Here is a 14,546-nt window from a genome sequence, read left to right on the forward strand (position 1 = left end):
AATATGAAAGTTTTCTTCTTATGGGAAACCTTTTTATATTATTTATTTCAGTTAATAATTTTGTCAGTTGTGGGGCTTGAACTCTGGGCTTGGGCGCTGTACCTCAGCTCTTCAGCTCAAGGTGAGCACTCTACCACTTGAGCCACTGTGCCACTTCTAGTTTTCTGGTGGTTAATTGGAGATAAGAGTCTTGAGGACTTTCCTGCCCCCTGGATCCTTAGATCTCAGCCTTCTGAGTAGCTAGATTACAGGTGTGAGCCACCAGCACCCAGCTTCTATTAATTATTTAAATTCCTCTATTGACTACCATTTGGTTTAAATCTTACTCTTTTTGTTGTTGCTGTTTTTATTATTTTTTATTATTTTTATTTTTATTATTGCCAGTCCCGGGGCTTGAATTCAGGTTCTGGATACTGTCCTGAGCTTTCCTGCTCAAGGCTACTGTTCTACCACTTCTATCTTTTATGGTGCTTAATTGCAAATAAGAGTCTCATGAACTTTCCTGCCCCTGGTTGGCTTCAAACCACGATCCTCAGATGTCAGCCTCCTGAGTCATTAGGATTTCAGGCATGAGCTACTAGTGGCCAGCATTATTTGTTTTTCTTTTATTTCTGCTAGTAGGCATTGAACTTAGGGTCTTATGCTTGCTAGGCAAGCATTCTACCACTTAAGTCTTGCCCCCCAGCCCTGCTTACTGCTTCCACGAAGGACTTAGGGGCTTTGGCGTGATCAGATGTGTGAACCCCACATGAGGGCATCCTGTGTCCATCTTCTATGGCTTCATGTGAGGCATACTTGGGAAGTGTGGAACTTGAGGTCTTAGAGAAGGCCACCTAGCCTAATCATTTGGAAAATTTTCACCCTTAGCAGTCAAACCTGAATTCAGTGCACATTCATGTTTGGAGAGACAGAGGGGCTGGGGGGGGGCGTGTGGGCCGGGTGGGGGGAAGGGAGACAGAGTGTTGTAGGGCTTGAACTCAGGGCCTGGGTACTATCGCTTTTGCACTCAAGGCTAGTGCTCTACCACTTTGAGCCACAGCACTACTTCTAGCATTCTGGTGGTTAATTGAAGATAAGAGTCTCATGGACTTTCCTGACTGGGCTGGCTTCCAACTGTGATTCTCAGATCTAGCCTACTGAGTAGCTAGGATTACAGGTGTGAGCTGATGCTTGGGATTTTTGCATGCCTACTGTAGTTTTGCTAAGTGAGTCAAGAACTCAACAGTATTTTCAATTTTGTAGCTTTTTCTAGTTCTACTCAGACACTGTCTTGAGTGTCTTTAGGTACATTCTAGGACAGTTTCTCTCTGCCTATAGCTTTTCTAGAAATGGCTTGAAGCTAGGTACCAGTGGCTCATGTCAAATTGTCTAATCCTACTCAGAAGGCTACTCAGAAGGTTGATACCTGGAAGCTTGCCAGCTGGGACATTCTTCAAGTAGTCAAGACTCTGTCTCTAATTAACCAGGATAAAGCTGAGCTGCAGGTGTGGCTCAGGTGGTAGAGCACCAGCCATGAAAGCAGAATGAGTGCAAGATCCTGAACTCAAGCTTCCATACTGACAACCGAAATCCCACCCGAAGCCACCCACACAAGCAAACAACAATCAAGTGATTTGAGAAAAATAGCATTTTTGTTCTTTAAAAGTGGGACTTTGCAGCACACTGGAAATATTACAAGAACAATTTTTTTTTTTTTTTTTTGGGTCCGGTCGTGGGGCCTGAACTCTGGACCTGGGCACTGTCCCTCAGCTCTTCAGCTCAAGGCTAGCGCTCTACCACCTGAGCCACAGCGCCACTTCCGGCTTTTTGCTTATGTGGTGCTGAGGAATCGAACCCAGGGCCTCATGCATGCAAGTCAAGCACTCTACCACTGAGCCACCTTCCCAGCCCCTACAAGAACAATTTTAAGCCAAGTAGGTTGGAAACACCTATAATACCAGCACTGGGGAGGCTGAGGCAAGGATGACCATGGGTTTGAGGTCAGCCTGGGCGACATACCAAGATTCTTCTGTCTTACCAAAAACATAAAAGAAGAAAAAATGACTAAGAGGAAAAGGAAAGATTTTTATGAAGCAGAAGTTGATAGACATGCCAGGTGCTAATGGCTCATGCCTGTAATCTTAGCAACTCAGGAGGCTGAGATCTGAGGATCGAGGTTCAAAGCCGGCCCAGACAGGAAAGTCCATGAGACTCTATCTCCAGATAACTGCCAGAAAACCGGAAGTGATGCTGTGGCTCAAAGTAGGTAGAGCACTAGCCTTGAGTGGAAAAAGCTCAGGGATAGCGCCCAGGCCTTGGGTTCAAGCTCAGCAACCAACAACAATAACAACAACAAAGAATGATGGTGGAAACAGCACTCGCAGTACCCAGCTCTTGTATCTAGGCTGAACCACTGGTTTCTTTTTGGTATGTCTTCTTTGAGTGGTCCTGGAGCCCTTCAAATCCAAGCATGTCTTCCCTGAAAGTATACATTTTATTGCTTAGTGGGGGCACTATCCAAGCCCCTATCCAAAAAAAAAAAAAAAGAATGAAAAAGAAATTGGTAGACATGTTAGAAAAGTTGGAAATCCAACAGTTTTATTTTGTTTAATGCCAGCACAGGTTCGGCTAGAGTACACATTGTTGATATATAGCCTTCAGTGCTTGTTCAGGGCAATTCACTGGGAAGGTGAGTAGCCTTGGCTTTGCTTTGCATCAGTATAGCACAAATGTGTTCTTATCAAATCATACTTCTGAAAGCACAACTTATGATTGTGCTGAACACTTAAATATTAGAACTGTGGGTTATGTTTTGAAGGTGATTATTCAGCCCTGAGTTTTCTAAAAGGCTGCTTACTTTAAACTTTATCGGGCCTGTATTATCCTTTAACTGTTCACAGACTTGTGATGGTAACTGCTTTTCATTTGTGACAGTGGTAATTTGTGTTCCCGTTTTTTTTTTTTTTTTTTCCTAGCGAGGACTCAATTTTGTGAAGCTTTATAAAAACCAACTTTTTTTGCTTACTTTAATCTGCATTGTTAGTTGAGATCTATTTTGCTGTTGTCTGCTCTTTTGATGATTTTTTTTTCTTTTGCTTGCGTTGGGTTTAACAGTCCCTTTTTTGCTCTAGTTATTATTATTATCTTTTTTTTTTTTTTTTTTTTTGTTGGTCGTGGGGCTTGAACTCTGGGTCTGGGCGCTGTCCCTCAGCTCTTCAGCTCAAGGCTAGTGCTCTACCACTTGAGCTACAGCGCCACTTCTGGTTTTCTGGTGGTTTATTGGAGATAGGAGTCTCACGGTCTCTCCTGCCCTGGCTGGCTTTGAACTGTGAACCTCAGATCTCAGCCTCCTGAGTAGCTAGGATTACAGGCATGAGCCACCAGCACCTGGCTCGTCTTTTTTTTTTTTTTTTTTCTGAGCTAGTCCTGGGGCTTGAACTCAAGGCCTAGGTTCTCTGTCCCTGAGCTCTTTTGTTCAAAGCTATCATTCTACCACTTGATCTACCGTTCCACTTTTGGCCTTTTTCTGGTGGTTAATTGGAGATAAGAGTCTCATGTATTTTCCTGTCTGGTGATCGCTTTGAACTGCCTCCCTAGTAGCTAGGATTACAAATGTGAGTCACTGACTGCTTCTTCTTCTTTTTTTATTTTTTATCAGTTGTGGGGCTTGCATTCAGGGCCTGGGTGCTGTCCCTGAGACTCTTTGTGCTCAAGCCACAGCACCACTTCCAGGTTTTGAGTAGTTAATTGGATATAAGAATCTCATGGGAGCTGGGCACCAGTGACTCATGTCTGTAATCCTAGCTACTCAGGAGGCTGAGATCTGAGGATCGAAGTTCCAAGCCAGCCCGGGCAGAACAATCCGTGAGACTCGTATCTCCAATAAATCACTCAGAAAACTGGAAGTGGCACAGTGGCTCAAGTGGTAGAGTGCTAGCCTTGAGCCTAACTGAGGGACAGCACCCAAGCCCAGAGTCCCAGTCCATGACTGACAAAAAAAAAGAATCTTACGGGGACTTTTCTGTCTGGGCTGGCTTTGAACCGGAATCCTCAGATCTTAGCCTCCTGAGTAGCTAGGATTATAGGTGTGAGCCACTGGCACCTAGCTTGGCTCTTTATTTTTTATTTCACTTTTTAAAATGTTTATTGCTCTGGTTATTTTTTAAATAGTCTTGCTTTTTGCCCTGTGGGATGACAGGTACACTCCATCATTCCCAGCCTTTTTTTGTTGAGATGATGTCTTCTTGTGAATTTTTGCTCAAGTTGGCCTGGAACTGCAATCCTCATCTCAGCTTCCCACATAGCTGGGATAACAACTGTACTCCACTGTACACAGCTATTAGTTGAGATGAGTCTTGAAGCTTTTTGCCTGGGCTAGCCTCAAACTGTCATCTTTCTAAGCTCTGCCTCCTGAGTAGTTGTGAGCTAGCAATATCCTCTTGGCTTAAAATAAGATTTCTGTTGCATTAGCTTGTTTTAGTGGGAGGAGGCTGATAGTTTATCTTATGGATTAAACTGACTATGTCTTTTTCTATAAGCACTGTATTTTGGAAACAATGTATCTCCTCCTCCCTCTTCCTTCTATTTTTGTGCTGTACTGGGGCTTGAAGTCAGCGCCTTGTGTTCTCACTTGACTTTTTTGCTCGAGTGGTATTCTACCCCTTGAACTGAAACTTCACTTCTGACCTTTTGCTGGTCTCTTGGATCTGCTGCTCAGGCTGGCTTTGAACTGCGATACTAAGATCTCAGCCTCCTGAGTAGCTAGGATTACAGGTGTGAGCCACTGGCATCAGTGCCTAGCCAATGCATCTGTTTTGTGTGAGTGTGTGTGTGTGTGTGTGTGTGTGTGTTGTGTGTGTACTGTAGTGGCTTATGGAGCACTTCAGTTGGCTAAAGGAAAAAGTATTATTAGGAAAATTTGTGATAAATGTATGTTTATGTAGCTCTCTTCTTTTTTGGGGGGGGGGTCATAGTGGGGCCTGAACTCTGGGCCTGGACCCTGTCCCTGAGCTCTTCAGCTCAAGGCTAGTGCTCTACCACTTGGCCACAGAGCCACTTCTGGCTTTTTCCTCTTATGTAGTGTTGAGGAATTGAACCCAGGGCCTCATGCATGCAAGGCAAGTGCTCTACCACTGAACTACTTTCCCAGCCCCTGTAGCTCTCTTCTGATGTGAAAACTCATAAGAGCCAATAGACTGAATATTTTTCTCTTTAAAATTCTTAATCCATCCAAAGCACTGTGGAAAAATTTAATAACATATCAATATTCTTCTTGTTTCCCTAGTATGTTTACTCTTGAGAATTTGCAGTATCGGATAGAGTTAAGTATGTGGCAGTATCTTGGCTGCTCCCTAATTAGCATTTTGCCGTCCTTGGCTGGTGCAAGAGTGAGCTGAGACCTTCCCCAGCCAGAAGACGCTTCCTAGTCCTTGAACCAGTTACCAATATTACCTAGGCCCTGGGACACATCCAGCAAATATTAACCTCATAAATGAAGGTTATTTAAAAAGAAAAAATCCAAATGAAAGACCAGCGTTAAGTGTCAGAGAACACTGTGTGTGTGTGTGTGTGTGTGTGTGTGTGTGTGTGTGTGTGTGTGTGTGTGTGTGTGTGTGTGTGTGTGTAACATGTGTGTGTGTATGTGTGACAGAGTAAGTGGGTGTGCCATGCTGGATACTGAGTTTCCAAGCTTTGTTTCCTTGGTTCTTTTCCAAACTACTGGCCTACTTTTTGTTTTAAAATCTGTTATATGGATTTGGGAATGCTTGCTTTATGATGTGCCATCAGAATATTCAGTAAATCCATCAGATTTAGTTGCAATGTCATTTGTAGTTTTTTTTAAAATAAAACAACAATAAAAATAAAATATAACGTTATTGTTTTACTCTCATGTCTCTAGTTTTCAAAGTAAATCAAACTCATCGTTGGAAATGCACAAAGTATTTGAACATGTAAAGGAGAAAATGATTTTGCTACAGTCTTACCACCTAGATATGATACCAGTAATATTTTTTCTTATTCTACTGTGTCTGGATGAGAATTTGCATAACATTCTCAATACTTATCGGGCTCTGCCTTTAAAATGCATTTTAAGAAAGCTTGTTTTGTATTTTCTTATTTTTAATTTTATTAATATTAAGGTATTGTGCAGAGAAGTTACCATTTCATAATGCAGATATTTCTTTTTTAAGTATAATTTTATTATTATTATTAAGGTCTTGTACAGAGGGGTTACCATTTCATAAGTGAGGTAATGCATACATTACTTTTTTGGACAATGTCACCCCTTCCTTTGCTTTTTCTGTTTCTCCCTTCCATTCCTGTCCACGAGTTGCATAGTACATTTTCCCCAGTGTCTCCTGAGTACTATGATTACATTTGTTCGCCCTTAAATACATTTGTTTACCCTTAAATGCCTTCTCTTTATACTTAACATGTCATTATACATTTGTCATCAGGAGTTTGATTTTAAAAATAGGTGCATTATGTTTTCTTCCTACCAACAGACATAACTTACTTCAGCTATAATCCAAATTTGTGGCATTTTTAATTACCACTCTCATGAGCATCTGTGCTTCAGACCTTATGTCTGTGGTTTTTTCAAGCCCCATGACCAACAAAAAAGTCTAGTTCTCCTGCATTAGCAAAGATAATTGCAGAATAATATTGGAGACTTACCTTTCAGTTGTGTGCATGGTTTCAATATATGTATGACATCTGTAATACCTTAGGTTTTGCTTTTTTATGTTTTTTTTGTCAGTCATGGGGCCTGAGCTCTGGGCCTGGGCACTGTTCCTCAGCTCTTTAGCTCAAAGCTAGTGCTCTACCACTTGAGCCACAGCACCACTTCCAGCTTTTTCTGCTTATGTGGTGCTGAGGAATCGAACCCAGGGCCTCATGCATGGGAGGCAAGCACTCTACCACTGAGCCACCTTCCCAGTCCTGCTTTTTTTGTTTGTTTGTTTGAGGGTGAAAAAGGTTCCAGGGTTTGAACTCGAAGTGGGCGCCATTCTTGAGCTTCTGTGCTCAAAGCTAATGTTCTCCAGTTAAGCCACAGCTGCACTTGTGGTTAATTGGAGATAATAGTCTCACAGACTTTTCTGCCTGGGTTGACTTCGAATCAAGATCCTCATATCTCCCCTCCTCAGTAGCTAGGATTACAGGTGTGAGCCACCATCGGCCCAGCTATAATTGTATTTTCAGGTGGAGGTATGTTCTTTTTCCACATTGATTTACTGTTATATGATGCTAGATACTGTATAGTTTTATGCACAGAGTCTTTATAGTGACAGCAGGATAGTTCAGGTTTTTGGCAAGGTTTTTTTTATTTTGTTCTTTTTTTTTTTTTTTGGCCATGGGGCTTAAACTCAGAGCCTGGGCACTATCTTGAGCTTTTTGCAAGGCTAGTGCTCTACCACTTTGAGCCACAGCTCCACTCCTGGTTGTCTAGTGGTTAATTGGAGATAAGAATCTCACAGGCTTTCCTTCCCAGGCTTGCTTCTAATTGTGGATCCTTAGCTCTCAGCCTCCTGAGTAGCTAGGATGATACGCATGAGCCACCAGCGCCCTGCCTTTGGCAAGGTTTATAAGGTGATGGCTGTCAGGAGAAACCCATAGTGCTTGTTGTTTGTAAAGGACTGAGGGATGCAACAAAGGTCAGGCAGAATGCCCTGAGGGAGGTGGCGTGAACTGCGGGGACAGCAGGAAATCACCATCAAGGAAGGCCTGCTGGAACACATGCCTGGGCTAGGATGATTTGGGAGGTAGCCTAGCAGAGAGGCGATCATGGTGGGCCCGACCCAGTGTGGCAAAGAAGGTAGAGACAGGAGCTTTTGTGCCTTAGAAGTTTACATCTTGTCTGTTGTACAAGTCTGGCAATCACGGGACTTGGATTGTTCATTTCTCTGTGATTAAAGCAGGCTTTTAAAAATAAAATCCATTTTCTTTGAAAAAGTGTGGGACTCTCAAAAGGGTTTCCAGGTATTGAGCCAAGTCGATCGTCCAATTATGGTGCTGCCCTTGGAAAGCTTGGTCATTCTCAGAGGTGTGTGCGCTGCGCCCATGGCACTCCCCCATGTGCGGTGGCACAGAGTCCAAAGGGGTGAAGTCAGCGGTCCCATTGGAGACGCCTGAAAGGCTGTGCTTGCATTTACTCCAGCTCAGAGCCTTACATCAAGGCCAGAATGAGCTGATCTGGGAAGTGGCCAGCCACATCTATAAATGCTGCACAGCGTAACAAATGGCCCATGGCTTCCAAGAACCTGTGACAGCTTTTCAGTTCATGAAAACCATCCCTTGACAAACGAGGTCACCAAAAAAAGAGCCCACTAGATGGACTCATCTTTTGACAAATGTCTCAATATTTACACAGATGGAGCTGCAGCCAGTGAGCGGGGAATGATAGAATGACTAGATGGACAATCGCAGGTGCCCGCGGCTCTGTGGCTCAGCAGGGGAGGGGATGGATGGGCAACTGGTGCTAACGTGCCTCAGCCCGGAGAGCAGCATGAAGTGGGGACCCCACCTCAGTCATGAATTTGGGTTGGTGCCAGGAACAGAGTTGTGGGGAGCTTGGAGGAGAGGAGTGATGTGATTCATGTGACAGGGACAGTTCTGTTAGCAGAGAGGAGGGGGGCATGCCACCACAGAGCTAGGGGACATGTGCCACCACACAGCTGGTGACAGTGCAGGTTGGCTACAGCGATCTCAAACTATGGGTCCTATTCCCTCAGTCCTTGGTGAAATTATTGCCCCAGTGACCAGCATTCCTTCTCTCCCTCCCTTTTTTCCTCCCTCCCTCCCTCCCTCCTCCCTCCCTCTCTCTCTCTCCCTCTCTCTCTCTCCCTCCCTCTCTCTCTCTCTCTCTCTCTCTCTCTCTCTCTCTCTCTCTCTCTCTCTCTCTCTCTCTCTCTCTCTCTCTCCCCCTTCTCCCCCCCTCTCTTTTGGTCAGTTGTGGGGCTTAAACTCAGGGCTTGGGCACTGTCTCTGAGCTCTTTTGCTCAAGGCTAGCACTCTACCACTTGGAGCCACAGCACCACTTCCAGTTTTTGAGTGGTTAATTGGAGATAAGAGTCTTATGGGGACTTTTCCTGCCTGGGCTGGCTTAGAACCATAGCTCTCAGCCTCCTGAGTAGCTAGGATTATAAGTATGAGCCACCAGCCCCATCCCTTTCTTTTTGGGGGGGGGGGGCGGTTGTGGGGCCTGAACTCTGGGCCTGGGCGCTGTCCCTCAGCTCTTCAGCTCAAGGCGAGCGCTCTACCACTTGAGCCACAGCGCCACTTCCGGCTTTTTTCTTTTTTGCTTATGTGGTGCTGAGGAATCAAACCCAGGGCCTCAGGCATGCAAGGCAAGCACTCTACCACTGAGCCACCTTCCCAGCCCAGCCCCCATCCCTTTCTTGATTGAACCAGGGCCTTACATATCCCTGGCAAAGCATTCTATCACTAAGCTGCACCCAAGCCCTCAACATTTGTTTTTTAAAGGAAGGAGTTAGAAAATAGCAGACTGTACTCCATATAACCAAGACAATTTGTTCTGTTTTATTTTGACTCAAGGTCTCTTTATGTAGTCCAGCCTGGCCTAGAATTCTCTATTGTGCTTCAGCTTCTGGAGTGCTGGTATCATAGGCCTGAGCTACAACCAGCATTTGATTCTCCCTGGTTGTAGGCTGGAACCTCGAGCTTCATGCAGGCGAAGCCAAGTGCTCAACTACTGAGCCACACCCCAACCCTGGTAACAAACATGGCCAGCATTCATGGTCAGGAGGGAGGAAAACTTAGGCCTCATGGACACAGCTTCTCAAGGGTAGGGGAGACTGCCCCTTCACCCATAAAACTCCTGGCCCAGGAGGGGCATTAGCACTTCATACTGGGCTCCTCTCGCCATTGGGCTGCCGGGAGAAGAGGGTGCTTGCTGTGTGCTGACTCAGCCAGGGGAGATAGGGTTGAGAGCGCCCATCCCTGTTCTCTGTCACCGCCCATTTCAAATTTGGCCTCTGTATGTGAGTGGCATGCCTGGGGGGTAGGGGGGGTGCATGTCAGGGAGGAATCCCTGAGAGCTGGGGCTGTGAGGGGATACAGTGTCTCTAACAACACAGTGGAAGGCATCCTGACCCACAGTTACACTCTCTATTTTGTGATTGGTCTGTGAGGTGTTTTATTGCTACTGGCACCCAATCAGTTTATGGAAACTGAATGTTTTACTTTGCTGCCCCTCTGGGTTACAAAACCTCCCATCATGACTTTATAGGGCCTCGTTTGCCTGCACCAGCCACAAGATGGCGCTGTCATGCCGGCCACCAGTGCACATCCCAAGTGACACCTGCCACCCAAAATGCTTACTCAGGCTCAGCTCACAGCTCCATACCCAGGAACCACTGAGGATTCGGGTTAGAACCCAGTGGGCCCCTCCTGCAGCGTCAGCAGGCAGGCAGCACAGGGCTAGAGAAGCTGGTGCAGAGCCACCTTTACAGAGGATTACAGTGATCCTTCTCTGTGTGCTTTGAACAAAAGATCAGAAAACTGCTGCCCAAACTAACGAATTTAGTTGTCTCTCTTTCCCATGACTTCCTGTAGCTGGGGTGGATTTTAATGAACCTCCTATGAATGGGGGAAGGGTCCCAGTTCATTGGTGACTACAGCAGCTTTCTGTTGGGAGAAGGTTGGTAAACAGTGCTAGGATAGTTCAGGTATGACTGGTAGAATGCTTGTGTCCCACCAGCCCAGTTCTGGGCTCCATCCCAGGAATGTGCGTGTGTGCCTGTGTGTGTGTGTGTGTGTGTGTGTGTGTGTGTGTGTGTGTGTGTGTGTGTGCATGCGCGCGCACATACACACACACACACACACACACACACACACGCCTGTCATTGGAAGAGGTTGGACTCATTAGTGTGTTGGCTCATGCTGGAAAACTAGTTTGGGGTCTGGTTAAAAAAAATGGGGGGGGGGTTGGGAAGATGGCTCAGTGGTAGAGTGCTCGCCTTGCATGCCTGAGGCCCTGGGTTCGATTCCTCAGCACCACATAAGCAAAAAGAAGAAAAAAGTCGGAAGTGGTGCTGTGGCTGAGCGCTAGCCTTGAGCCGAAGAGCTGAGGGGCAGCGCCCAGACCCAGAGTTCAGGCCCCACAACCGGACCTAAAAAAAAAAAAAAAAAAAGGCACAATCAGCCCTCATGGTTCACAGATTGGGTACTTGTTCATTCACCTACTTGTTACAGTTCTGGTGACCTCAAAACCAGCACAGTGCTTTCACGGTCATAGGCAGACACGGGAGTGGGGGAGGGGGGCAGTCGAGGGTCCCAAGAGCTTGTGTTTCTAGCTGCAGCGATCCTAGATGGTGCTCTCTGCCTTCTGCCTAGTTCGCATACTGTAAACAAGCGGCCTTTTCCTAATCTGCTCACTGCCATGTGCCATGTTTGTGAATTGTTATGCTGCTTATGGTAACACTGAGGCTAAATAGCCTCAGAGCCTGGCATTTTTTGTTTTTGTTTTTTTAGGTCATGGGGCTTGAACTCTGGGCCTGGGCGCTGTCCCTCAGCTCTTCAGCTCAAGGCGAGTACTCTACCCCTTGAGCCACAGTGCTACTTATGGTTTTCTGGTGGTTCATTGGAGATAAGAGTCTCATGGACTTTCCTGCCCAGGCTGGCTTTGAAATGCGATCCTCAGATCTCAGCCTTCTGAGAAGCTAGGATGACTGGTGTGAGCCACTGGTGCCTGGCTGCCTGGCGTTTGCAATGAGTGGAAGGTGGCCTTAGAGAAAGTATGTGAGGAGTTGGATAACCTTATGTTTTCCCCACACACAGTGGGCCGTGGGGTTCTGAGCAGTGTCTACAATGCTACGGCTTTGCTTTCTCTCCCAGGATGTTCGATGCGAAGCCTTTTAGGGAAAAGACATTCTGTTTGTGGCATGGGTTTTGGGATTTTGTTTTGGCGGTACTGGGGATGCAACGCAGAGTTTGTATAAGCTAAGCAGGTGTTTTATCATACAGCCATCTCTCCTGTGTTCTATTTGTCTTCAAGGGAATCGGGTCTGAAAAGCTGGGCTTCTAGCAGGGGGTGAGGCCCCTAATGTGGGGTGATTAGGTAAATGGAGGCATAGGGTACTATTGAATCTGACTTCAACCACAAGTGATGCCCTAGTTTCTTCTTTTGCTTGGTGCTTTCTTCTGTGGATGTACCGTCTTATGGTGGACTTCCACTTTCACCTCACAGTGTGTGAGGTTTGACAAAATCAGGTGGAGAACTTCCTTTGCCAGCCTCTTGGTTTCTGCTGCATTTTAGCTTTGCACCTGGGCCCTTTAGGAAGGAAGAACCTGGGATGGGGAAAAGGAAAAGTCAGGGGGATTTGACAAGCACTTCAAAAGCAGCGTGAGCAAACTGGGTTGAAACCAAAGCGAGGATCCTCGGCCTTAGGACACCATCTTTCTTTCACCTCTGTCCATGTGACACTGTGTGCCATCTTTTCCTGTGGAGCTTGGAGTTGAGGGACAGAGTTGCTCTTTGGTCTGGATTCGCTGACTGGCTCTGCCCCCGTTGTTGGCACGTGCGGCCCTGTGCATGGGTTATAGGAAAAGAAAGAGCCAGGAACACAGAGGACACGCTGACCAGGAGTGACCTGTGCAACCACCTTCACCCACCCATCCAACTGGAAGCATCTTCTGCCATCCCAGGTGCCATCGCGCCTCGGAGCAATGTGGCGCCCTGCCTTGCCAGTGCTGGTGATGGGGCCATTCCCGTAGTGAGTGCAGTGCTGGGAACTGGTGTGTATTGAATAGCTTCAAGCTGGCTTCCTGAGCTGGCCAGACACAAGCTTACCTGTCAGGTGGATGACTCATCTGTCTTGTATCTTAGTCATTGAATCCTTCTCTTATCTAGAGGTCACCTTAAGTGAGACCAGTATAAGATGACCTGGAGGCTGGGAAGGTGGCTCAGTGGTAGAGCGCTTGCCTTGCATGCCTGAGGCCCTGGGTTCCTCAGCACCACATAAGAAAAAAGCCGGAGAGCGCTGTGGCTCAAGTGATAGAGTGCTAGCCTTGAGCTGAAGAGCTGAGGGACAGTGCCCAGGCCCAGAGTTCAGGCCCCATGACCGGACCCCCCCCCAAAAAAAAAAAAAAAAGATGCGACCTGGACATTTTTCTTATATCTCAGATTGAAATTCCATCATGAGATAACTTCAGACAAGCAGAGATAAGAAAATACTTCATTTAACATCCTTTTTTTTTTGCTGGTCATGGGGCTTGAACTCTGGGCCTCGGTGCTGTCCCTCAGCTCCACAGAACCACTTCTGGTTTTCTGGTGGTTTATTGGAGATAAGAGTCTCACAGATTTTTCCTGCCCAGGCTGGTTTTGAACCGCGATCCTCAGATCTCAGCCTCCTGAGTAGCTAGGATTACAGTGTGAGCCACTGGCGCCTGGCTTCCTCATGTTTATTGTAATAATATTTTCTGTCACAGGCCATTTTAAAATTGGTCATCAGTTAAAGTCCTTGTTTTTCCTTAGATCTCCTTTCTCCCCACTACATACCACTCATGTTGGGCTATAATGTTGAAAGGAGAGATTCGTTTACATAATATCTGGTACTAGAAAAATTTAATGGATCTGAATGAGGAAAGACACATTAAAAACCAGGCAGGCTGGGTGCTGGTGGCTCATGCTAATCCTAGATACTCAGGAGGCTGAGATGTGAGTATTGTGGTTCAGAGTCAGCCCTGGCAGGAAAGGCCGTGAGACTTGTATCTCTAACTAACCACCAGAAAACCAGAAGTGGTGCTGTAGCTCAAAATGGTAGAGCACTGGCCTTGAGTGAAAGAGCTCAGGAAAAGTACCCAGACACTGAGTTCAAGCCCCATAACCAACCAAAACAAAACAACAAAACCATAGGCAGATCTAAGGAGGTACCAATGGCTCTGTCTTGTTTGTGTTACATAACAAATTACAGTTGTCATATTGTTTCTGAGATATTGCACCTGAATACTATTTTGGGAAATCATGTCTAAGAGGAGGTAAAATATGTACTAGTAAAGAACTGGAAGTAAACTTAGAATTTCCTCTTCATTCTCATTAGATTGCTAGCTTTTCCCTCCTTGCTTGCAAGAAAAATGGTAAGTTGTAGTTTGATCTTTGTTGTCTTCTTATCATTATCATTATTATATTTTTTGTCAGTCATGGGGCTTGAACTGGGCCTGAGCACTGTCCCTCAGCTCTTCAGCTCAAGGCGAGCGCTCTACCACTTGAGCCACAGCACCACATCCTGTTTTCTGGTGGTTTATTGGAGATAAGAGTCTCACAGACTTTCCTGCCAGGGCTGGCTTTGAACTTTGATCCTCAGCTCTCAGCCTCCTGAGTAGCTACAGGCGCCCAGCTGATCGTTGTCTTCTTATCTTGACAAATGGAACCGTTTGTATGCTACAGCTTAGAAGCAGCAGTGAACAGCTGCTCCTAGGAGTACAGAGCTTCCTCAGTCATGTCTGGACAGGAAAGTATACCTAGTAATGATCTTGATTATGTAAACCACCTGGATGGACCAATGGTGTGGTAACTTGGCCTCAGTTCTTCATCTTCCTTCTGGTAA

General features: G+C 46.0%; 1 protein-coding gene across 1 annotated transcript in view; it reads left to right on the plus strand.

Moving 5' to 3' along the window:
• LOC138825614 (poly(A)-specific ribonuclease PARN) overlaps window positions 1–14,546 on the plus strand; it is a 94,687-nt gene that overhangs the window by 44,402 nt on the left and 35,739 nt on the right. The gene's annotated exons all lie outside the window — the stretch shown is intronic.

The sequence above is a fragment of the Dipodomys merriami genome, unplaced genomic scaffold (assembly GCF_024711535.1).
Source record: "Dipodomys merriami isolate MVZ:Mamm:240054 unplaced genomic scaffold, mDipMer1.0.p SCAF_138, whole genome shotgun sequence".
In the NCBI taxonomy this organism is placed as follows: domain Eukaryota; kingdom Metazoa; phylum Chordata; class Mammalia; order Rodentia; family Heteromyidae; genus Dipodomys; species Dipodomys merriami.